We start from the raw sequence: 26649 nt of genomic DNA, 5'->3' as shown, positions 1-26649 counted from the left end.
AACACTTTTGGAAATTCTGGTCTTTTTATATTATCTATCTAGGCAACAACTCTGAAAATCACCCGACGCTAGATATAAACAGGTAATTTTTTTTCTGGTTCAGTTGCTGCCAATTTTTTTTAACTGGTTCATTTCAAACACAAAGTGAACATGGGGCGGAGGGAAATGTGGGGGTGGAGGGGAGATATCATGCCAAAACAAAAACTGGGGAAAATACGCTGGCAGAACAAAACATTTTGAATTTTTATTTGAAATCTCACTTTACTCATGAAATACTAATTTGATGTGTCATTTTGTTTTCAAAATGTTGATTAGAGACCATGACTATTTTAATTTCTATAATTTTTGTTTAGCTAAAACTATTTGCCTAATTCAGTGTGGATTTGCAAATAGTTTCTCTGCCCTTTAAAATGCATGTGTTGGCCAGTTCTGTTCATCACTTTAGAAAATATTTGTTTTCATCATAGAACACTAGGGGCTCGTCTACACTTTATTCCGGCTTTTTGAATAAGATCCTCCGGAAAAGGGCTTTTTTTCTGGAGGATCGGGGCCAGTGTAGACGCTCTTTTCCGGCTTTTCTAAAAGCCGGAAAAAAGCGGCGGACATTTTTATTTAAATGCCGCGGGGGATATTTAAATCCCCCGCGGATTTCCCTATTACGACCTGTGAAATTAACATGCCCCTTTCGGAAAAGGGGCCGGTGTAGACGTAGCCCTCATGTGTAGGGTACCATGACAGAGAATGAAGCCAGCGCATGACTAGCACTTAACATCTGCTGCACTGTCTCTCCATTCTTCTTCCTCTCAACCACCTTTCTATCTCCCTGCTACAGCACTGAGTATATCAGCATGGTCCATTGCTAGCTGCATCTTCCCAGGTTGCTGTGTTGAAGTCAAAAGCATTCGAGTCCCTCTTGCAAACATCCTTGAACTGGAGCTTGAGTTGGCCCAGTGGCCTTGGAGCAAGGTCTCTATATAGGAGATCCTTGGGAATGTATCCAGTGTCTACTTGATGCAAATGACCAAGCTAATGGAGACATCTGTGCTTGAGATGTGCTCTTAAAAAAAGGAATAAAGGATCTTTCGGAAAAAGCTTTATTTTCCGAAAGATCCCCGTCTAGACTGGCGCTTTTTTCCGGCAAAGCTCCGAGCCGGAAAAAAGCGGCAGCCATGCTTATGCAAATGAAGCAGGGGGGATTTAAATCCCCGCTTCATTTGCAATTGTGATGTGTCTAATTTGCATCCCTTTTACGGAAAAGGGATGCAGTCTAGACACAGCCTAGAAGTAATATTGCAATTTCAGTGTGAACATTTCTTCTTTTTTACATGTTTAGTCTGTAATCTGCACTCATTTGGCATTTTGGTTTTGTCTATGATCAAAATTACTGTAGATTGTTAATTTTTTGGAGATTAATAAACACTCATTGTTCAACATTTTGCTTCTCCCCTATCGAATACAATCTATTTATGAATAATAAACATCAGCCTTCTTCCTCAAGTTATGGGAGATTTTCAAAAAAATCTCTGCATACCTAACTCTGATGTTTGTTAGCGGCCCTACAAACTAACCTCTAGAAAGTTTGGAAAGAGTGATTTATAATTCCCTTTATAATCAGAATTAGAAATAACCAAACATTCTCAGATCCTATGTCATGATATTCCTTATCCAACCCTTATGAGATGCACTTTTACAAAAGAAAAAAAGGTGCTTCCTATAATAAATCAGCTGAAATAGAAAATAAAAAAATAGGGAAAGGGGAACATTAACAAGACACATTTGGTTTTTGAAGATTTTGATGCTACATTGCCTTTTTATATGTTTTAAAGACCTCATAAAACTATCCTATCTGTGGACTCAGATATTGATCTAGTCTCAGTGGTGCTCAGATGACATCAGGCTACTAATCAGAATGTGCTATGCTTTCTATTAACTTTCATTCCCCTCTCTGTACGGTGAAAGCAGTTCAAGGATTGCAACAGCGGAGCAGCAGGTGACATTATTATGCACTGTGACTGAGCGAATCATTTTCTCCAAGATGGCAATTATTTTCCATGTCTTTTATTGTAAGTTCTTCTTTTGCAGCAGTGGGTGAGTAGGAAGCCTAAAAAGATAAATGCTCAGTATTGGCTTCCTTTAAGAACTTTGGAATTTTCAAAAGCGAGTGTCGGTGGGGATCGAATTTTGAAAATTCCACGTCTCTCTAGGTTACCCGGCTAGCTCAGTCTTCTGGCTCTATCTGCATGCATGACCTTTGGGATTTCATAAAGCATTTATTATATGACAACATGGCAACCAATGACAGGAGCACAAAACTATAATTTTGTTCTGTGCACTGGTTTGAGTCTAGTGTCAGAGGGAAAAACGAGGAGGGGGAAAAATGTGCTTTGTGGTTAAAGTGCTGGACTCTGGAGATGTGGGTTCAATTCCTAGTTCTGGCCAAGGTTTCCTGTGTGGTCCTAGGCATGTTAATCTATGCTGAAGTCGCCCATCTGTAAAGTGAGGCTCGTACTTCATGAGGTTTCATCCTTCATGAGCATGAAGGAGAAATTCATTAGTGCTTGAGAGATGCTACTGAGAATGGAGCCCAATAAGAAGCTCCAATGTGAAGTCTATGCACTAATTAACAGAATGAAAGAAGTACAGTAAAACTCCAATAGTCCGGCATCCAATAGTCTGGCACTCCTGATAGTCCGGCATCAAAATGGCAAGAGTGTAGTGAGTGAGCTTCGGCAAAAAATGAGTCACAAGGTAACAGCGGCAGCAGCTGAACTGAGCAAAAAGGGTAGAAAAGGCTTAAACTAAAACATTACAGTATACTGTATACAGTATGTACAATAAAAAGGGTTAAGAACACTTTATATACAGTATATAATGTATACAGTGTATATATATATATATATATTAACCAGTTTATAGTACCTCCTGATAGTCCGGCATATCTGATAATCCGGCACCACCTAGGTCCCATAGGTTCCGGATTATCAGAAGTCTACTGTAGTTGGATGCCCGGCATGCATGTTATTACAGCATGAGGGCCAAAGCCTCTCTTACTTTATAATACACTCGCCCATACAAACTGCTGGAGAAATGTCACCAAAAAGGAATGTGCAACTTATAAAGGGCTGCTTGAGCAATCTCTCTCTTTGAAGCGGGTCAGACCATAAGAGTGCTTCTGATAACTTCTTTTGATAGCTGTGTTTTAGAACACTGATAATCACAGTGCCCCAGAGGACACAGACACATCTAGAATATCCGGTTATGCTTGGTTATCTGTGACTGGAGATTTAACCTGGCATATAAAGGTGATGGTAGAGGGGAGGTGCTGTATGTGACAACTATTGAGAAAACTATCCCCATTCTGGGTTCCCAGGACCAAGACCTTCTTTCTTCAGCCACCGAAAAGTAACAGGAGTCCACAAGACATTAGCTACTAGATCAGGACTACTCAACTTTGGAAGCCCCAGGAGCCACAGTGATACTCACAGCACATGCCAAGGGCCGCAACTTAAGTGTGATTGTATATAAACACAAATATATATGCAAACATATGCAAATAGCTTATTTCACACTGACGTGCATGCATATAAAGAATGAGGCAAGACTACACAACATACAGGCACCATTTAAGTCAGTTCTGCTGATATTAATAAAATACAATCTTTACCACCCATCTGACAGCACTTTTAATGAGCAATGACAGTCTAGAAATGTAACTACTAAAATACATATCAACAGAAGACCATTATATTGACTACTTTTGTTTTTTTGGCTCCACAATTTTAACAAATCAAACAAAAACTGCCAATACAGTACTGGAATTTACTGGAGTATAAGTGCAATCAATGTGAAGATTGTGTCTGCAAACTTTTCACAAGCTGTTTCACATCAGGCTTGTATTCCGTTGTAGCAGCACAGAGACAGCAGGTCAGATGTCTGTCTGTGAGAATATGCTACACTGCCACCCTAGTTCGAACTAGGGTGGCTAATGTAGGCATTCAAAGTTGCAAATGAAGCCCGGGATTTAAATATCCCAGGCTTCATTTGCATCTTGCTGGGCGCCGCCATTTTTAAATCCCCCTTAGTGAGGACTCCGTGCCCACGGCTACATGCAGCACGGAGTAGGTAGTTTGATGAGGAGTAACAGTAGTTCGAATTAGAGAGCCTAATTCGAACTACCTACTCCGTGCCGCGTGTAGCCACGGGCACTGAGTCTGCACTAAGGGGGATTTAAAAATGGCGGCACCCGGCAAGATGCAAATGAAGCCCGGGATATTTAAATCCCGGGCTTCATTTGCAACTTCGAATGCCTACATTAGCCACCCTAGTTCGAACTAGGGTGGCAGTGTAGACATGCCCAGAGAGAGGTGCACAGTTTTGACTTGATAATTCCTATGGAGGAGAATGAACTTTCACGGACACATGTAGACCCAAAGCAAGTTAGCACTTTTTTGGCACATTTCGGTAATTCAGGGTACATGTCTTTTTGTATATAGGTCATCCAAAATGTTTCAATGTCCTCTTCCTTACGCCTAGCTTTTAGAATACTATTGTTTTGCAGTTCTAGCATCTCTTCTTCAAATGTGGCCCTCTCAACGCTAAATCTCATTGCTGAAGGTGAGACTACCTTTACCTCAACTGAAAATGGATTTTCAGTAAATTCAAGAACTGTCTTCAGGGATTTGACATCTAGAAAATGAGAAGAAAATTCGGGTTTCAGCTCTGAGATGTACTCCATAAAAAAATTAGGCAAAGAAGATACATGTTCACTCAGCTGTGCCACTTGCAAATTGAGGATGGGAAAGCAAGTTAAGCTGATCTGCAAAAGGTCCAGTTTTGTTTCAAAGGCAGAAAAAACACACACCAGAGAAGGCAAGTTTTTTTCTTTGCCTTGAAGTTTAAGATTGAGTGCATTTAAGTGAGGTGTCATCAGTGAGAAAAGCCACATTTGGCAGGAATGTCTCTTTGTCTAAACATGACAGTAAATCCTGGCGACCCTTTGCCTATAAAAACACTCATACAGCAGGCAGTAGATCCATAAACCGATCTAACAGTTTGCCGTGACTCAACCATCTAACTTCTGCAAGGATTGTTAGGAAGAGATGGGATCCGCTTAATGAAGAGAAGAAGGAGCATCTTCACGGGCAGGTTTGGAAACCTAGTGAGGAGGGCTTTAAACTAGGTTCATCAGGGGACAGTGACCAAAATCCTGAGGGGAGTGGGAAATTCAGATACCGGGAAGAAATGCAGAGAGGAATGAGCAAGAAAGGAGAGGACTCCTTATTCGAATGGAGAAGATAGGGCGATCAATTGGTTATCTGAGGTGTTTGTACACTAATGTGAGAAGCCTGGGCAACAAACAGGAAGAACTGGAGGCCCTGGCCCAGTCCAAGAAATATGTTTTAATTGGGATAACAGAGACTTGGTGGGATGACTCGCATGACTGGAGTGCTGTCATGGAAGGGTATAGACTGTTCAGGAAGAACAGGCAGGGGAGAAAAGGAGGAAGAGTTGCACTATATGTAAGAGAGCACTACGATTGCCCCGAACTCCAGTATAAAGAGGGAGAAAAACCTGTTGAGAGTCTATGGGTTAAGTTTAAAGGAGCAAACAACAGCAGTGATGTTGTGGTTGGTGTCTGCTACAGGCCACCGAATGAGATGGATGAGGTAGATGAGGCTTTCTTCGGACAACTGAGAGAAGCTTCAAAATCGCAGGCCCTGGTTCTTGTGGGGGACTTTAATCACCCTGACATCTGTTGGGAAACCAATACGGCAGTACACAGGCAGTCCAGGAAGTTTTTGGAGAATGTTGGGGATAACTTCTTGACACAAGTGCTGAAGGATCCGACCAGGGGCTGTGTGCAGCTTGACCTTCTGCTCACAAACAGGGAGGAACTAATAGGGTAAGTAGAGGTGGGTGACAACCTGGGAAGCAGTGATCATGAGATGGTAGATTTCAGGATCCTGACCAAAGGAAGAAAAGAGAGTAGTAAAATACACACTTTGGACTTCAAAAAAGCAGATTTTGACTCCCTCATACACCTGATGGGCAGAATCCCCTGGGATGCTAACATGAAGGGGAAAAGAGTCCAGGATAGCTGGCAGTATTTTAAAAAAGCCTTATTGAAGGCACAGAAAGAAACCATCCCGACGCGTAGCAAGAGAGGCAAACATGGTAGAAGACTGGACTGGCTTACAGGGGAAATCCTTGGTGAACTTAAGCACAAAAAGGAAGCTTACAAAAAGTGGAAACCTGGACAAATGACCAGGGAGGTGTTTAAATGTATAGCTCGAGAATGCCGGGAGTTATCAGGAAGGTGAAAGCACAAATGGAATTGTGACTGGCTAAGGATGTGAAGGATAACAAGAAAGGTTTCTACAGGCATGTTAACAAGAAGAAGGTGATCGGAAAGGGTGGGTGGCCCCTACTGGATGAAGGAGGTAACCTAGAGACGGATGATGTGGGGAAAGCTGAAGTACTCAATGCTTTCTTTGCCTCTGTATTCACGGACAAGGTGGGCTCCCGGACTAATGCGCTAAGTGACACAAGATGGGATGAAGATGGACAGCCCTTGGTGGGTAAAGAACAGGTTAGGAGCTATTTAGAAAAGCTAAACGTACACAAATCCATGGGTCTGGACTTAATGCATCCGAGGGTACTGAGGGAGTTGGCAAATGTAATTGAGGAACCTTTGGCCATTATCTTTGGGTACGTCTAGACTACCGCGTTTTGTCGACGGAAGTTTTGTCGACAGATACTGTCGACAAAACTTCCGTCGACAAAGAGCGTCCAGACACATTGAGTTCTGTCGACAAAGCAAGCTGCTTTGTCGACAGAACTCCGTAGTCTGGACGCAATGTTACAGGCAATAACACCTTCTGTCTACAGAGTTCTGTCGACAGAAGGTGTTATGCCTCGTAAAATGAGGTTTACCAGCATCGACAAAACTGCTGAGTTCTGTCGACATTATGTCAACAGAACTCAGCGGTAGTGTAGACGCTGGTATAGTTTTGTCGACAAAAGTCCACTTTTGTCGACAAAACTAGGTAGTCTAGACACACCCTTTGAAAAGTCGTGGAGATCAGGAGAGATCCCGGATGATTGGAAAAAGGCAAATGTAGTGCCCATCTTCAAAAAAGGGAAGAAGGACGATCCAGGGAATTATAGGCCGGTCAGTGTTACCTCGGTTCCTGGAAAAAACATGGAAGGGATTCTTAAGGAATCCATTTTGAGCCACTTGGAAGAGAGGAAAGTGATTAGGAATAGTCAGCATGGATTCACAAAGGGCAAGTTGTGCCTGACCAATCTGATTAGCTTCTATGATGAAGTAACTGGCTCTGTGGACGTGGGAAAATCAGTGGATGTGATTGATCTTGACTTTAGCAAGGCTTTTGATACGGTCTCCCACAATATTCTTGCCAGGAAGTTAAGAGAATGTGGATTGGATAAATGGACGGTAAGATGGATAGAAAGATGGCTGGAAGGCTGGGCCCAGCAGGTAGTGATCAAAGGCTCGATGTCAGGTTGGTGGTCGGTTTCTAGCGGAGTGCCCCAAGGTTCGGTTCTAGGACCGGTTTTGTTCAATATCTTTATTAATGACCTGGATGAGAGGATGGATTGCACCCTCAGCAAGTTTGCGGATGACACTAAGCTCGGGGGAGAGGTAGATATGCTTGAGGGCAGAGATAGGGTCCAGAGTGACTTAGACAAATTGGAGGATTGGGCCACAAGAAATCTGATGAGTTTCAACAAGGACAAGTGCAGAGTCCTGCACTTGGGACAGAAGAATCCCAAGCATAGCGACAAGCTGGGGACCAACCAGTTAAGTAGTAGTTCTGCAGAAAAGGACCTGGGGGTTACAGTGGATGAGAAGCTGGATATGAGTCAATAGTGTGCCCTTGTAGCCAAGAAGGCGAATGGCATATTAGGTTGCATTAAGAGGAGCGTTGCCAGCAGATCCAGAGATGTCATTATTCCCCTTTATTTGGCTTTGGTGAGGCCACATCTGGAGTATTGTATCCAGTTCTGGGCAACCCACTACAAAAAGGATGTGGACTCATTGGAGAGGGTCCAGCGGAGGGCAACCACAATGATTAGGGGGCTGGAGCATATGACTTATGAGGAAAGGTTGAGAGAGTTGGGTCTGTTTAATCTGCATAAGCGAAGAGTGAGGGGGGATTTGATAGCAACCTTCAACTTCCTGAAGGGAAGTTCCAGAGAGGATGGAGAGAGGCTGTTCTCATTAGTGACAGATGGCAGAACAAGGAGCAATGGTTTCAAGTTGTGGTGGGAGAGGTCCAGGTTGGATATTAGGAAAAACTATTTCACTAGGAGGGTAGTGAAGCACTGGAATGGGTTACCTAGGGAAGTAGTGGAGTCTCCATCCCTAGAGATGTTTAAGTCTCAGCTTGAGAAAGCCCTGGCCAGGTTGATTTAGTTGGGATTGGTCCTGTCTAGAGCAGGGGGCTGGACTTGATGACTTTCTGAGGTCTCTTCCAGCTCTATGGTTCTATGATTCTATGATTCTATGCAAGCATTGCCAAGTCACCAGACTATGTTTTGTACTCCTCAAATAAAGCTTGAAATTGTCTATGTTTCAAGGCATTTGCAACAATGAAGTTGATGATTTTTGTGACACTATCCATTGTGCTCTTGAGAAATTCTCTCATCAGTTTGCTGCATAATTGTTCTTGGTGCAGAAAATGCAATGGTATGAAAAGGAAGCTGTGGATTTTTCTTCAGCAAAGAAATTAAACCCTTCTCTTTTCCAACTATGGAGGGAACACCATCAGTTGTTACCAAAGTAAGCTTCTTCAAATCAATGCATTTTCCTCGTCCTTCAAAAAAATGCTATCAGTACAGAATAAACATCCGCTCTCCCAGTTTGACCTGTCAAAGATAGCAGAGTAAGCATTTATTTGACATGCTTTTTGCCATTGAAAAAAATATACCCAGATTATGAGTTGAGATATGTCTGAATGATCAGTAGATTCATCCATTGCCAGACTGAGCTACTCAGTGCTTTCAATGTCTTTTAGCAATTTAGAAAACAGATCACCCAAAATGCTTTCAGTTCATTTTACTATAGTTGAATCAGACACCTGCAGTTTTGATATTCCTTAAACTATATCCTCTGTTTTTAAATTCTGCAAAAAGTGATTTGCTGCAGTCCAAGAAGCAACTGCTTCATCAATTCACCTTTGGTAAAAGGTATTTTTGATTTAGCTATGTGCCATGAAGCTATGAGGCTTCTGTAACAGCAATACTGTCTTTAACTTGCAAATGGAACATATCTTGTTGAGGACAGTAAACTTCCAGTACAGAACGTATCTTAGTTTTTGATAAATTGCTGTGAGGAGGATACAAACATGGCCAATGTGAACCAGTCAGCACCTCTTAGGCTCTTCCCACAAGGCTAAGCAGCCAGCACTTCCGACAAAGCCATGTCGCTCCTGGCACCTCCTCCCTGGAGGCTAGAAATGCTGACACCTTGTACCCGTCTGTTCCAGTCAGCCCGTCTGCTTGCATCTTTCAATGCTCACCCCACCTGGGAGACACCTCGCCATTTGGGGAGTGTTCCCAGTGGAGGCCACATTCAAAGGATCCCACCCGCCAGTGGCATGTTGTGCCCTTCATAAAACCAAACCGCTCTGTGGGCTGCAAACAAATGGGCCGTGGTCTGCATGTGGCCCACAGGCAGCTTGTCGAGTGGCCCTGTACTAGACGTATGTGCCGACTTTGCAGATGAATATTGTCACATGTCATGGAGAAGCTCAAACACAAGGTCTCTTTTATAAGGATGGGATAGTGGGAATGAGCTGCAACCCAATCCTCTCAAACATCTCCCATCCACCTGGACAGACCAGAAATGTATCCATCTCACCAGCACAGAGTAGGTTGAATTCAATTATACTGCGCAGATGCATTGCTTCTTCAAGTCAGGCTTAGCTTTGAGCACAGGGCTATGTGATGCATTGTGTAGTTCTCAATCCAAAAGACAACCAGCACCACAAATCTAGAGCACAACCACAAGCATTCCCATGGAGAGTGGTCCCTGATGTGTCTTCCTTTTTCCATACCATAACATTTTCTTGTATTTCAATTTGTTGTTCCCCATATAAATTGACAAGTGACTGGCTGTTATGAAGAGGAGTGAACGATCAGCCCACTAACTCAAAGACAGTAAATCAAGTCAAATAATGTTTGTGCCATTTTGGAAAACTTTGTAGGCCTTTGTGCATTCTACTGCATACTAGCACACTGACCGGTCGTTGCTGAGGCCGTGAAGGAGGCACTCAGACCAGGAGGTGGGGGTTGCAGGAGTCAGGGCAGGTTGGGTGTGGGGGTGTCAAGGGGTACGCCCCCGTCCAGGGGCTCGGCCCCCTCCGACCGGGCCTATACGGTACTCCAGAGTCCCTAGGCCCAGGCCCCGGCCCTTCTATTAGGGTATGCACGGTAGCAGAGTCTCAACACGAAAGTCTCGGCCCTTCTATCAGGGCATATATGGTAACAAAGTCCCAACACAAAAGTCTCGGCCCTTCTATCAGGGCATATACGGTAGCAAAGTCCCACCACAAAAGTCTCGGCCCTTCTATCAGGGCATATACGGTAGCAAAGTCCCACCACAAAAGTCTCGGCCCTTCTATCAGGGCATATACGGTAGCAAAGTCCCACCACAAAAGTCTCGGCCCTTCTATCAGGGCATATACGGTAGCAAAGTCCCACCACAAAAGTCTCGGCCCTTCTATCAGGGCATATACGGTAGCAAAGGCCTAGTTGCTCTGCGAAGCCTCCCCTGGCCCGGGGTTTGTTTGTCCAGGGAAGGGGAAAACGGGTGGTAGGGGGACCCGGGCCCTCCCTCTCCACAGGGTCCCAGCCCAGGGCCCTTTAGGCAGGGTCTATGGCTCCTGCCGGCTTGGCGGGGGATCCGGCCGATACACGCCGAGCCAAACTTTGTATCCCTTGCCCTGGGCTGCTTCCTACCACGTCCTGGTTCCCCCCGGGCCCCTTCGCCTCTCAGGCAGTACCTGTCGGGGTTGAGGGCGCGCTCCTGCCACTCTGGGCCGGCGGCTGCTTTCTCCGTGTCCCGGTTCAGCGCGGGCGACGACTCTGGACCCAGCAACTGCAAGAACTCCGGTCCGGCCTGGTCTCCTCCTTCTCCCTGGGGCCTCCCCGCCTGCTGGGCTCCTCCTGCCTTTATACCCGGCCGCTGTTGGGAGCATGCCCAGCAGGGTCGGAGGGGCGGGGCCTTCTCTGCCAGCTGGGCCTGAGCTATCTCCTGCTCGTTAGTGCGGGGCCTGTCCGCCCCGTCACACACCTCCCCCCTTAAATGGGTAGTTACCGTCTGTTTTGCCCAGGTTTCTTCTTCTCCTAATCGGGAAAAGAAATCGGCATTCATATGAGTCTTACCCGGGCGGTGGGCCACTTCAAAATCGTATGGTTGCAGTGACAAATACCATCGCATTATCCGAGGATTCGTGTCTTTCATACTATGTAGCCATCTCAGAGGGGCGTGGTCCGTGACCAGTCGGAAGTGGCTACCTAACAGGTAATACCGGAGTGCATCTGTGGCCCACTTTACGGCCAGCGCCTCTTTTTCAATCGTGGAATATCTCTGCTCCCGGGGAAAAAGCTTCCGGCTCATATAGAGCACCGGATGCTCTTCGCCGTCCACTTCTTGGGCTAGCACGGCTCCTAGTCCTCTCTCAGAGGCGTCCGTCTGGAGGATAAAGTCTTTAGCAAAGTCTGGGGGGAACAACACGGGTTCTTTTACTAGTCGTTGTTTCAATGTGTGGAAAGCCTCTTCACATTCTGGTGTCCATTGTACCTTTGTCGGCATGGAATTCCGAGTCAGGTCTGACAGTGGTGTCGCCAATGTTGAGAAGTCAGGTATGAATCGGCGGTAGTAACCTGCCAGTCCCAGAAATTGCCGAATCTGCTTCTTCGTTGTCGGCCTCTTCCACTCCTGGAGGGCTTGTACCTTGTCGACTAAGGGTCTCAACGTCCCCCTCCCCACCGTGTATCCCAGATAAGTCACCTCCCTTCGTCCCAAGTGGCATTTCCCGGGGTTTGCCGTGAGGTTCGCGTCCTCGAGGGCTTTTAATACTGCTTCCAGATGTTGAAGGTGCTCCGGCCACGTTTGGCTGTAGACGACTATATCATCTATGTACGCGGTGGCGTATAGCTGGTGAGGGCGTAATAACCGGTCTACTAAACGCTGGAAGGTGGCGGCCGCCCCGTGGAGGCCGAAGGGCATTGTGATGAACTGGTACAGCCCGAACGGGGTGGGGAAGGCAGTCTTTTCCTTGGAGGTCGGGGTCAACGGGATTTGCCAATAACCCTTGGTTAGGTCTAGGGTGGAGAGGTACCGAGCTTTTCCCAGCCTCTCGAGTAACTCATCCACGCGTGGCATGGGGTAAGCATCAAATCTTGAGATGGCATTGACCTTCCGGAAATCAATACAGAAGCGCATCGTCCCGTCGGGTTTTGGGACAAGCACGATGGGGCTGCGCCACTCGCTGCGAGATTCCTCAATCACTCCCATCTCCAGCATCGCCTGGAGTTCTCTTTCCACCAGCCCCCACATCTTCCGAGGTAGCGGACGGTGTTGGTCCCGAACCCGTTGGCCTGGTAGGGTGCTTATATGATGGCTTATCCCTCTGGTCCGGCCTGGCTGGGAAGATAAGACGTGGGCGTATTTCTGGACCAGGCGGGATAGCTCGTCTTTTTGGCCCGGGCTCAGTTCTTCCCCCAGAGTGGCTGGTTGATCCGGGGGTGGGTCGGCGGCCGAAGGCCCCAAGTCTTCATCCGGTGGGGAGGGATTGATCACGAGTCCTTCCTGCACTTTCCATTTTTTTAGTAAGTTTACATGGTATATCTGTAGTCCCTTCTTCCTCCCCGTTAACCTCACCTCGTAATCGACAGGCCCCACTCGGCGTACCACCTCAAACGGCCCCTGCCATTTGGCTAGTAACTTGGACTCTTGCGAGGGTAAAAGTAGGAGCACCCGGTCGCCCGGCTCAAACGTCCGTAGTTTTGTCCCTCGGTCGTAGTATCTGGCTTGAGTTTCTTGAGCCTGTAAAAGGTTAGTTCGAGCGAACTCGCCTAACTTCTGCAAGCGCTCCCTCAATTGCAGCACGTAGGGGACCGTTCCCATCACCCGGGACTCCTGCCCCTCCCAATCCTCTCTCAGGAGGTCAAGGATCCCCCGAGGTTGTCGCCCATATAGGAGTTCAAAAGGGGAGAACCCCGTAGAGGCCTGCGGTACCTCCCGCACCGCGAAGAGTAAGGCTGGCAACATCTTGTCCCACCCCCGGGGGTCCTCTTCTACAAATTTGCAGAGCATTGATTTCAATGTCCGATTAAAACGTTCCACCAGTCCGTCTGTTTGGGGATGGTATACGGTCGTCCGTAGTGCGCGGATGTTTAACAACCGGCACAGCTCGGCCATCAGTTTGGACGAGACATTGGTGCCCTGATCAGTCAGTATCTCTTTCGGTATTCCCACTCTAGAGAATACCTCCAGGAGTTCCGCGGCTATAGTAGCGGCGGTGGTGTTCCGTAAGGGCACTGCCTCGGGATACCGGGTGGCATAGTCCACTATAACGAGGATATATTGGCACCCCGAGCTAGCCTTCTCGAGGGGCCCCACCAAGTCCAACCCGATCCGCTCAAAGGGGACCCCTACCACTGGTAGAGCCACCAGGGGGGCCTTGGGTACCCCCTTTGGGTTGGTGCGCTGACATTCGGGGCAGGATTCGCAGAACTCCCTCACCTCCCGATGGATCCCGGGCCAAAAGAACCTCTGGGCCACCCGCTGCAGCGTTTTCTCACGGCCCAGATGTCCTGCCCAGGGACTGGCATGGCCCAATCGCAGTACCCCCTTTCGGTACCTGGCGGGGACGAGGAGCTGCACGGATTCCTCGCCCGTCTGCGGGTCTAGGGCCACTCGGTAAAGCCTGTCGTTCCGGACCTCAAACCTCGGTCCTTGCTGACGCCGTTCGCCTCCGAACTCTTTGTCCTCAGCCTCCTGGATTTGTTCCCAGGCTCGGCTCAACGTTAAGTCCTCTCTCTGGTCTCGCATAAAGTCTCCCCGGGCGTCTAGCCACTCCGTCTCTCCCTCCTCTATGGGCGGGGTTGGGGTTTCTGCTGAGCCCGACGTCCCGGCCCTAACTCCCAGTTCGTCCTCGGGTTCGGGGTTCTCACCTTGGGCCACCACCGTCCCTGTGCGAGGCCTTCTTCCGGTTTCGGGAGGGTCCTGCTGGGCCCACTCTTGGACCAACCTGCGGAGACCAGGCCAATCTCGCCCCAATATTACCGGATACGCCAGCTGTGGGGCCAACCCTACCCGACAAATCCTCTCCTCGCAGGCATCCGCAACCCTCACCCAGGCCGTCGGGTAGGCCTTTATATCCCCGTGCACACACTGTAGCAGGACTGGCCCCCCTGCGGGTTCGGGGCTCTTTACCAGGCTCTCCTGTACCATGGTCTGGCTACACCCGGAGTCTATCAGGGCTCTGACGAGAGTCCCTTCTACCCGTACCTCCACTACGGCCTTTGCCGGCCCATTTTCCCGGGCCCTGTGCCCTACAGTCGGTACCTGGGCGTATCCACTGTCCTCGGTTGTCTCCGCCTGCAGCCTCCGCGCCTGGGGGGCTAGTAACCCTTCCTTTAGCTCCTGGAGCAGCTGCCCTTGTTGCTCCAGTTGTTGCGCTACCCACTGCTGCAACGCCCGGCTCAGCTGCAGGAGTTGCCCCCTCTGCCTCTCAGCCGCCTTTTCTATCCATCTCACCACCTCCGTTTCGCTCTCCGCCCGGTTGGGGCATTCACCCCACCGTTCCTCCCCTAGGTTCAGGGGTGGCATGCCCACATTCTCCACCATGTTGTCAAGGGGTACGCCCCCGTCCAGGGGCTCGGCCCCCTCCGACCGGGCCTATACGGTACTCCAGAGTCCCTAGGCCCAGGCCCAGGCCCCGGCCCTTCTATTAGGGTATGCACGGTAGCAGAGTCTCAACACGAAAGTCTCGGCCCTTCTATCAGGGCATATATGGTAACAAAGTCCCAACACAAAAGTCTCGGCCCTTCTATCAGGGCATATACGGTAGCAAAGTCCCACCACAAAAGTCTCGGCCCTTCTATCAGGGCATATACGGTAGCAAAGGCCTAGTTGCTCTGCGAAGCCTCCCCTGGCCCGGGGTTTGTTTGTCCAGGGAAGGGGAAAACGGGTGGTAGGGGGACCCGGGCCCTCCCTCTCCACCGGGTCCCAGCCCAGGGCCCTTTAGGCAGGGTCTATGGCTCCTGCCGGCTTGGCGGGGGATCCGGCCGATACACGCCGAGCCAAACTTTGTATCCCTTGCCCTGGGCTGCTTCCTACCACGTCCTGGTTCCCCCCGGGCCCCTTCGCCTCTCAGGCAGTACCTGTCGGGGTTGAGGGCGCGCTCCTGCCACTCTGGGCCGGCGGCTGCTTTCTCCGTGTCCCGGTTCAGCGCGGGCGACGACTCTGGACCCAGCAACTGCAAGAACTCCGGTCCGGCCTGGTCTCCTCCTTCTCCCTGGGGCCTCCCCGCCTGCTGGGCTCCTCCTGCCTTTATACCCGGCCGCTGTTGGGAGCATGCCCAGCAGGGTCGGAGGGGCGGGGCCTTCTCTGCCAGCTGGGCCTGAGCTATCTCCTGCTCGTTAGTGCGGGGCCTGTCCGCCCCGTCACAGGGGGGTTCAGAGCAGAGTAGGTGTAGTGGGAGTGCAATGCCAGGATGGTAGATCCCCTGGGCTGGCCAGGTTGGCAGATGCTGCACTTCCCGGCTGGTGCGCACCAGCACTAGAATCTTACCCGAGTACAGAGGCTGGCAACATCCAGAGCTCCACCCCTAGCCACTCTCTTACCAGTGCTCTAACCCCCCCATGGTCATTCTACAGTATAATTGTGCCTGCTGCCAGACTCCTCCCTTTCTGTTTTTTGAGAAACAATCATATTCCAGACACATCCCATTGTACTGGCACAATCAAGCCCTGGCCTTGTGTCGTAGCATGTGGAACCACCAAGCCCTGCACCCCCATCTGCAGCCAGACGTGACTCTCAGTCAGCAGGCTATACAGAAGGTGTGTTGGTTCACAGGGATACAGCATAGCATAGTCTTGTTGTTAACACAAGACCCCAATGCATCTTGGGGATAGAAGGGCCCAGAATCAGGGCTCTGGACCCCCTTTCAGTCCCCCCAAGCCAGCTAGACTCCGTGCATCCTAAGCCAGATGAAACTAACTCACACCCTCAACAGCCAGCCCCAGCCCTGCAAGCAGCCCTGCTTCCTCCTTTGTCCAATTTCCCAGGCAAAAGGTATTACCTGACAGCATCTCTCACCTAGGCTCAGGTTAGAAGAGAGTCTGAGCCCCCCCTCAGTGAAAATCACACTCCAAACTCCCATCCCCAGCTGGGCACCAGTGATGTTCCCAGGGAAACTGAGGCTGTATATGTGCGTGCGCACACACCTACACAGAGTTGCAACAGAGCAGCACAAGACTGCAGGAATCACATACAACATAAGCGAATAGAGTGAACACAATCCCCACTACACCAAGCCTTGCTTTAAGTTATAAGAGGAAGCTGCATACCAGATTTGGTGGCCCTCACTCTACCATTTAGGAGGCGTTCTTGAACAGACTCTCAGACAGACTCACTCTCTCAAATATATAGGGGTATGTCTACACTACCACCCTAGTTCGAACTAGGGTGGTAATGTAGGCAGACCGCACTTGCAAATGAAGGCCGGGATTTGAATTTCCTGGGCTTCATTTGCATAAGCCGGCCGGCGCCATTTTTAAATGCCGGCTTGTTCGAACCCCGTGCCGCGCGGCTACACGCAGCACGAGCTAGATAGTTCGAACTAGCAAGCCATTCCACACTATCTGTACACCTCGTGGAACACTCTAAAAAATCTTGCTTTCTAATCCCCAATTCTGACACCAGCTTCCTCCATGAACTTGATTAAATTACACCTCTTAGAGCATCTGGTTAGTCACTTTTCTTGCTACTCCCCTCTGTTATAATCCTTCCATGTGTGAACCTAGAGTACTTAGACTACTTCATCACTCAGTAGACCAAAGACAGGTTTGTAAGGGTGTTGCAAGATGCACGCTGATGGGAGTGTCTTAGAGTCTGAGTCATAGCAGAGAGTGCATCTAACATGGTGAAATATTATTTTCCAGATGAATGTTTAGAGGTGAACACAAAGACTTACTTCTCAATTTGTCCTATAAGTTTCCTTGGACATGTATGTAAATAATGTAGCCTTCCCTAAACTATTGGGTTTTTTTTGTGGGGGGAGGGATAGCTCAGTGGTTTGAGCAGCAGCCTGCTAAGCCCAGGGTTGTAAGTTCAATCCTTGCAGAGGGGGTTTGGGGCAAAAATTTGTCAGGGATGGCACTTGGTCCTGCTGTGAAGGCAGGTGCTGGACAAAGTCCCCTTTCAGTTCTAGGAGATAGGCAATCTCCATTAATTAATTTTTTTTACTTATAAAATGCCATGCGCATATATGACACTTCTAAACAGGCAAAACCCCAGTGTTCTACTATGGCAAGTATATAGCAAAAATAACATTGTTTCCTTTCTCTTCTCTTACTTCATGTAAGAAACTCATTTCTTTTCTGCTTTATCTGAAGAGCAGCTTTTCACACATCCTGCACAAACTCTGCCATGAAGGTCCCCCTGAGTCTGAGCTCTGGGCAGACCTCAGTGAACTTTGTACTCCTGTTCTGATTCATCCATGGTTAATATTAGTATAGATAGGCCTGTTGCACGTACTTCCCCATTCTTCCTCAGACTGCTACCTGGCCAAACATTTCTATTATTCAGTAGTAGTGTTTTTGAGTGCCACTGTAACATATGCTGTATGTGCCAATTAGCAGTGTGAAACAAGCAAATATTTTATACCTTGGGCACTTTAATCTGTGAAAACACCAGCTTTAGAATTGCTACACCAAAACCCTTGACAGGTAAATCATAGCAATGATATCAATTCAGAGCTCTGGCATTTTCTGATACCAGTTTTTTTCCCCCAGAAAAAGGATCTTCCATAAAATTGTTTTACATCGGTGATGGTGGATATTAAAAAAAGTGACATCTAAACTAAACCAGGTTAAACAGAGATGATACATTGTGCACTGAAGGCTAAGATTGGCCTATCTATCTTCTTCTTATCAGCTGGCTCCAATATCCTTCAAATTGCATTCTAAAAGCTTTTAAAGGTCAAACCACAGTGATAGAAATACAGCCAGTACAACTAAAGTCTACAGTGAAAATTTACTAAGTAGAACATTGCAGAATCTACAGATATTATTTCATATTGCTGTTAATTCCTTACCAGTAAGATACACTCAAACTGAGTTGCATGTATATTCTATAGCCTTCTACACAGGGCAATGTGAGTATAATCCTGCACTCTTTTCTCAGGGAAAAAAAACTTCCACCAAAGCCCAGCTACATGATGGCTGCATCTAGACTGGCATGATTTTGCGGAAATACTTTTAACAGAAAAGTTTTTCCGTTAAAAGTATTTCCACAAAAGAGCGTCTAGATTGGCACGGATGCTTTGCGCAAAAAGTGCTTTTGCGCAAAAGCATCTGTGCCCAGTATAGACGCGCTTTTGTGCAAGAAAGCTCCGATGGCCATTTTAGCAATCGGGCTTTCTTGTGCAAAAAATTAAGGTGCCTGTCTACACTGGCCCTCTTGCGCAAGTATTCTTGTGCAAGAGGGCTTATCCCTGAGCGGGAGCATCAAAGTATTTGTGCAAGAAGCACTGAATTCTTACATTAGAACATCAGTGCTCTTGCGTATATTTAAGCGGCCAGTGTAGAGCAGCTAGTCTAGATGCACCCGTAGGGTTGCCCAGTGTCTGATTTTCAACCAGAAAGGCTTAAAAAAAAGGGACTCTGGCAGCTCCAGTCAGCACTGCTGACTAGGCCTCTAAAAAGTGTGGTTGGTGGGACTGGAAGGCTCCCTACGGGTCCCAGAAGCAGTGACAGGTCCCTCTAGGTCTGCAGTGAAAGGTCGGCCAGGGGGCTCCACATGCAGCTCCACATGAGGCACCATCTCTGCAACTCCCATTGGCTAGGAACTCTGGCCAATAGGAGCTGCAGGGCAGCACCTGAAGATGGATGTAGCATGTACTGCACAGAGCCACCTGACCGTGCCTCCATCTACGTGCCAAGGGACATGCTGTCACTTCCAGTAAGGACTTTGCCATTACGCCCTGCACCTATAAAGAACTCTAAGAGAATGCAAAATATAATTGCCTTGATGGAAATATGCTGAAGGAAGAGTCCACTTTATTCCTACCCTATGTAAGGATGCCCCATTCAAGTCCACTTCACTTGGCAGAGTTTATGCGCCTTTCTACTTCCCTCACTAGGATTTAACTTTCACTTTTTAAATGATGCCTTTTTATCTCTCGCTGCTTCTTTTACTTGGTTGTTAAGCCATAGTAGCACTTTTTGGGTTCACCTATTGTGTTTTTAATTTGGGGATATACATATAATTTGGAGATATATCTATTGGCACTGTACCTTTTAATATCTATTTAACCTCATGGGGGGTTTCTCCTGCCACTGGAATGTTAAATTTAATTATATTACGGCCACTATTTCTAAGTGGTCCAGCTATATTCACCTCTTGGACCAGATCCTGTGATTCACTTAGGACTGATTCAAGAATTGTCTCTCCTTTTGTAGGTTCTAGAACCAGATGCTTCAAGCAGTCATTTAAGATGTCAAGAAATTTTATCTCTGCAACCCACCCAATCGATATGGGGATAGCTGAAATAGCATTTCACAGTCACTATCATCATCTTGGTCAGGTGGTATGTTATGCATCTCTACTGCTATAATCCTATTATTAGAGCATGCAATTACTAATCATAAAGATTCTATGGAACAGTTTGGTTCATTTAAGATTTTTACTTCATTTGATTCTGTGCATTTCTGTGATTTTGTTCATATATATTGTCACACCAGCACAACCTGTTCTGTCTTTCCGATATATTTTGTACCCTGGCTTGACTGCGTCTCGTTGATTATCCTCATTCTACCAAGTTTATGTGATGCCCATTATATCAATATCCTCCTTCAATACAAGGAATTCTAGTTCTCCCATCTTATTATTTAGATTTCTAGCATTTATATATAAGCACTTTAAAAATTTGTCACTATTTTGCTGTCTGCCATTACCTGATGTGGTTGAATGGGACTCTTTTTCATTTGATTTTTTTTCATTAGAGCTTACCCATATTTTATCATCTTCCATCCTCTCCTCTTTACTATGACAAAGAATCTGTTTATAGACCCTCCCCCAACAGACGTCTCTATCAAATCCATGTGCTCCTTCACACCTGTCGGCTTTCTACCAGTCCTTAGCTTAAAACAGCACTATAACCTTTTTATTTTTTAAGCATTCTGGTTCCATTTTGGTTTAGGTTTAGCCCAACCTTTCTGTATAGGTTTCTCCTTTCCCAAACGTTTCCGCAATTCCTAATAAATCCAAACCCTTAAGCTGTTTAGCTTCAGTGGCAAAATGACAGGTGCCGTGGTAGATAGCCATTTTGGATCATATCTGAAGTCTATCTAGTCCAGTATTATATCCTTGGACAGATGCCAGTGCCAGAGCATTGGAGGAAGAAGCCATCTAAAGTTTTAAGATTAGTTTACCATGATGTTTAATATCAATTAAAGCTGCTATCATTATCTCTGGATAGTTATGTTATCCATAGAAATGTCCAGTCCCTTTTAATCTTATACTAAATTCTTGAACTCAGCATCCTGTGGCGTTGTGTTCTACCATTTAATTGCTTGTGTGAAAAAAGTATTTTCCTTTTTACCAGTTTTGAATCACTTTTTCATTCCATTGAGTGGCATTGCTACTTGCTTAGAGGGTAAGTCATTATCAGAAGGACTTCTCCTTAGTGTAACTACTCCGATCCAAGGAAGATAAACATGCTGTGTTCATCCCCCCTCTTCATGGCAGGCGATCAGCCAAACTCAGTTCTTGGCAGGTATTTTATCTAGTCAGAGTTGCTTGCAAAGCAGATCATTGCCCAGGGAATTCCTCCAATAATAGCAATTATTCAAACCAGTCTACCATGTCCAGGAAGAGATTATCAGATGAGTGGTCTGCAATGCAGGAGAGAGTCTGTTAGTTTTGAAAGGCAAATAATGTTTTGCTTCTCATTTAGTAGGCGGAATGGATTTACACATTTCCTTCATTTGGTTTACATCATTTTTTTTCAGACATGTAATAACCAGATTAGGTTTCAGAAAATTATAACAATAATAACACGGTACTTTTCGGTGTTACTCGTTAGTTATGCCACTCATTAGCTAACTACCTTACTTCATTATAGCTGTCTAAATGGATTATGAGAATATGTGACACATTCTCCCACATGTAAGGACCTAATCATGCTGTATATTGGAGTTACGCAGGAATCCTTGGCTCTGCCCATGTCCTTTTTTTATATATAGTGAGTGGCATTTTCAAAACAACTTAAATGAAGGAGGAGCACAAGTCCCATTGAAATTAAACACTTCAGAAAAAAACCCACTTAGTATCTCTACATTTAGCACAAAGATAGGGTTACCCAAAAGACAGCTGGACTGTATGGTTCTGACAGTCACCAGCAGACTCCAGCTACCTCTACATTGCAGCTGGGATTTCTGAGTGCAGCATGTGTCAGCACACCCAAGCTTGCTTTACTCTAGTTAGCTCACCTACTGAGAGCAGTGACACTGTGACAGTGGACGCTGTACAAACCTAACCAGGAGCCTGGGTTATGGCACAGGAAACTAGTCTGCTCTGAGCCCATGTAGTCCTGGCTTCATTGCTAACAGTAGGATGGTTAGATAAAAGCAGTCAAGTTATATCAACACATGATGCAATCAACCCCTCTGACTGCAGGTAGGCTCAGGGGGAGAAAGCTGCTGCAGCATGCGATCTTGCAATTAAAGACTATTGTCCTACATGTGGGACAATTCAATTCTGACTTCTAGAGTACTTGACTTTTCAATCTTAACAGTGTTCTTCTAATATATTTTCAAAAACAAAATACACACATCATGGTGCTGGGTAGGGACCGAACGACCCAAATATCATCTCTTCTCAAAAATAGTAAATCATTACCACTAGTTTCAAGAGAGATTTGCCATTCACAAGGGCTACGTCTAGACTGACATGATTTTCTGGAAATACTTTTAACGGAAAAGGTTTTCCGTTAAAAGTATTTCCGCAAAAGAGCGTCTAGATTGGTCCCGGAGTTATCATTAGAACAGTGCGCTTTTGCGCAAAGGCGCTTCTAGATTGGCGGCGTGCTTTTCCGCAAAAGCAGAAGCCCGGAACCATTTTGATGAAGGCAAAAGGGCACCAGACCTTTCCGGGGGCGGGGCTGGAACTCTGTTTAGACACGTGCTTAAAGGGGTCTCGCCGGACAGCCGTTTGTCTCCTGCTCCATGTGTTAGGATCTCTGGCAGGGACTGACAGCCATAGCAGGTTTGGTGGTTGCCCTCTGACTTTTGGACACCGCTGCCTTTGGCCACCTACTGCTTTTTCCTGGTTTTGGTTTCTTGTGCCCTGCTCTGTCTGACATGGAGCCATGGGTGGCCATGTGCCTACTCTGGCCCCTGTCGGCCATTTTCGAGTGCCTGCAGCTGGTGCTCCAGGCTGGTGCCCTCGTGTTCCAGGACCAGGAGGTGCAGATCGCCTTCGACTCCCTTACCAGGGAGGCCATGGATTCCCTGTGGCATCCCCACCGCACTGTGGAGAGGCCACTCTGGAGACTGGACACCAGTACGGACTGGTGGAAACGGCTGGTCCTTGGGCAATGGGACGACCAGCAATGGCTCCGGAATTTCCGTATGCAAAAGCGGATGTTCCTGGAGCTGTGTGCCTGGCTCACCCCTGCGCTACAGAGAGCCACCACCCGGTTGCGGGAACCCATCCCCGTGAACAAGAGGGTCACCATCGCGCTATGAAAGCTGGCCACCCTGGACAGCTACCGATCGGTGGCACAGCAATTCGAGCTGGGAAGATCCACCGTCAATGTGATCGTCATGGCGGTAAGTCCTGGAGGGGTGGGGAGTGGGGTGGGGGGAGAGTGCGGCACTTCATGCCCAGGGGCAGCCAAGACTCCAGGCTGGGTCACCCAGGGGTTTGGGCCGTCCCTCCCTTGCACAGGCCTGCTGGGGGGGGCATGGGGCAAGGGGGCCCTGGTGTGTGCGCGTGCATGTGCATGTGTGGGTGTGCGTGCGTGAGGACAGAGGGAATCACGGGGGGGGCCAAGGGAGCGCACACTCACCCCTGCCTTATGTGATGTGTTCCCCTGTGTTTCTCTGCACCCTTCTGCAGGTTGTCCACGCCATCAATGATGTCCTGCTCCTGAGAGTCATCCGCCTGCGCGACGTGGACGCTACGCTGACCGGCTTCGCTGCCCTCGTGTTCCCCAACTGCGGGGGAGCCCTGGATGCAACTCACATCCCCGTCCGGGCCCTGGAGCATCGAGCAGCCCATTTCATGCTCCATTGTTCTCCAGGCCCTCGTGCACCACCGGGGCCGCTTCCTGGACATCTACACGGGCTGGTCTCGCCGGGCACACGACGCCCACATCCTCCGCAACTCCGGACTCTTTCTCAGGCTGGAGGCGGGCCCCTACTTACTCCGGCGGGAGCTGACTGTCAGGGATGTGCCTATGCCCATCTGCGTCATCAGGGACGTGGCCTAACCCCTGCTGCCCTGGCTAATGCGGCCCTACACGGGGTGGCCGGACCAGAACTGGGCCCAGTTCAACGACCGCCTCAATCAACCGGGCCCGAAATCAGGTGGAGCTCACCTTCGGCCGCTTAAAAGCCCGCTTCTGTTGTTTGCTCACCTGTCTCAAGATGGGTGAGTGGAATGCAACGGAAGTACTGGCCGCGTGCTGCGTGCTCCACAACATTGTGGAGTAGAGTGGGGAGGCCTTCCTCCCTGCATAGATGGCAGCCGAGGCACAGACATTTGAACAGCCCCACACAGCTGCAATCCGCCAGGCACACCAGGATGGGGTGCACATCTGAGAGGCCCTGACGGACATGTTCGCACAAGCCCCATAGTAGGGTCACCTCAGTCTCCCCATACAACTCCCTCCCATCCCCTCCCCTTTCTTTTCCCCTCCCCTCCCCTTACCTCCCCCCAATTTTAAAGCGTCGGTTCCAAGCACATCGTCCGTCATTGTGACTGTTCGTCGGGTGCGTCGGACGTAGTTAGGGTTTTTCTTTTTAGTTTAGGCTAGGGTTTAGGCCACCATCACCTGACTGCGCTGTCCCAAAGAACAGGAAGAGGATTCGTGGTTCGTGCGGAAGGCTCAAGTCAGCGTACCCGATTCCAGTTGTCTTCGAGGGATCTCCTGGCTGTTCCTCTCCTGAGGCCCAGAAGGACCAAAGGATTGAGGTTGCCAGCAACACTACAATCGTCCCCTGCATCTAGACTATGTACATATTCTTTTTGTGCGTCTTTTAACCTTTCTTGCTTGTTTGTTATCTATGTTAATATAGTTGTGGTTTAAATTTTACTTAAAAGTGTCAGTATTTATTTATGCGCCACAAACCAATGACCACTTAAAGGGACCACCGGTGATAGATACAGAATTTGGTGTCCGCATTTTGTAATCCTCTTAAATTTAGTTGGCTAATTGGCATCTCAAATCATTTATTACAGTTACCTTGAGTAACAGAATAACCAACACAGTTTTGTTCTCAACTGCAAAATGTCTGTTTTTATTTACGGGGGGAGAGGGAAGGAGAGCGGGAGGAAACCTTCAACTGGGAGGGGGAGGAGCTACTCCTGGGATGGGTGGCCCCTGCGAGCATTCCTGCAGAGGCAGATCTGGACATGTGGGGCAGGCCGCATCGGGGCAGGCTGCACGAGGAGGTGGGCAGGAGGGACTATTGCAGGGGTGGCAGGAGGGGGCATTGCAGGGGCAGCAGGAGGAGGCATTGTAGGAGGGGGCATTGCAGGGGCAGGAGGGGGCATGGGCAGGGCTAGGGGAGGGAGGGCGGGGGCATGGGGTAAGGCCATGCCATAGTGAATGGCATGGGCTATGTGGGCAGTGAGGGTGGCGATGGAGTCAGCCATGCACGTGCACTGGGCCTGGAAAGCTGCCCAGGCCTCCTGGCGCCACTGCAGGTCCCCCTCGACGCGTTGCCGAATCGATGCCTCGATGCGCTCGATGGCCTGCACGTGCCGGCAAAGGAGCTGGTCCCGGTGGCGGAGCCTGTGTCTGCGTGGTTGGGCAGCTGGGGGTGCTTGGTCCCGCTGCAGGGAAGAGAAGAAAGGGTGGGTCAGTCAGGCAGGCCGGCCACTGTCCCCACACCTCATGCCCTCCACCCCTGAGCCCAGGTGACACCACTGTAGTGTGGCTTGGGCCCACTCGGTTCCCCCCCCCGACACCCATGTTGTATGTTTGCAAGAAGGACCGCCCCTGGAGTAGGGTCCTCCCTCCAGTATTGTAGCCACTGGTCTGTGTGCTGGCCCTATGGAGGGCAGGAGGGTGCTTGTGTTGCGTTAACCTGCAGAACTCCCTGCCGGTGGAGGCTGTGAGGCTTTGGGCTAATCACTGGTGTTTGACAGGGAGCGAGATGCATCCCCACACAGTGCCTGGGAGCACATCTGGCAGAGGTGGTCTGGGCTCTCAGATCCCCATCACGTGGGATATCTCCTGGACGGAACCAGGAGAGTGACCGGGGAGGGGGGGAAGTGTCCCATCCTTGCAGCAAAACTCAGGCGGCCCTAAGGGCGGCCCGAGCGCTTCCCCCCCCTTCTCCCTCCCACTATCCCTCACATACGTAGCAAAGGGACATGTGTGGCTGCAGTGGGGACTTCCCTCGGGGAGCCAGCCAAGGCACCGGGAGCAGGCGAGGGGCTCAGTGGGCGCCATGTTCACAGGGCTGTGATGCTGCGGTTTACCCAGGAGCAGCTGGCTGTGCCTCACAGCCAGGCATGGGACAGTGTGTCGTACTCCGTGCTGCACCCTTGTGGAGGTGCGGGCTCTGGGCTGAGTCCCTGGGGCCCTGGCAGGTTCTAGCCGGCATCCACCCTTCCCCCTGGTCCCGCCGAATGTGTGTGAGCAGCACGGTCCCACGCGTGCCCTGGAGCTGCCTGCAGCGGCCACATGCCGCTCGGTCACCAGGCTGCACGTGGCTGCACGTGCTGCTTGCTGCCTAATGCTACACAGCAAGCAGCTCACGTGGCCTGAGTGACATGCTCTCCCCCACCCTTCTCCTGGCGCCTGGCTCCCCCCCACACCCTTGTGAGTGCAATGTGCAAGACTCACCGGTAGATCCTTCCCCGGCCTTGGAGGATGCGCGGGAGACGCCAGGGCTGCTGGAGGGGGCCTGTTGGGTGGCAGTGCTGGCCTCATCCTCTGATTCAGTGCTGTCTCCTTCCCCCGCCTCAGTGGTCCTGGTGACGGGGGGGCGCACGCTGCTGTCGACCAGCACGTCCGGGGCTTGCGGGGCTGACTGGCCGAGGATGGCGTGCAGTTGGTCGTAGTGAGGGCAGGTGTCTGGTCCTGCCCCCCTGCCCTCGCTGGCCCTCACATAGCCCAGGCGCAGCTCTTTGACTTTCGCCCGGACCCGTTCCAG

Source organism: Pelodiscus sinensis, chromosome 6, assembly GCF_049634645.1.
Source record: "Pelodiscus sinensis isolate JC-2024 chromosome 6, ASM4963464v1, whole genome shotgun sequence".
NCBI lineage: Eukaryota > Metazoa > Chordata > Testudines > Trionychidae > Pelodiscus > Pelodiscus sinensis.
The sequence above is the reverse complement of the archived record's forward strand: the minus strand, read 5'-3'. Positions refer to the sequence as shown.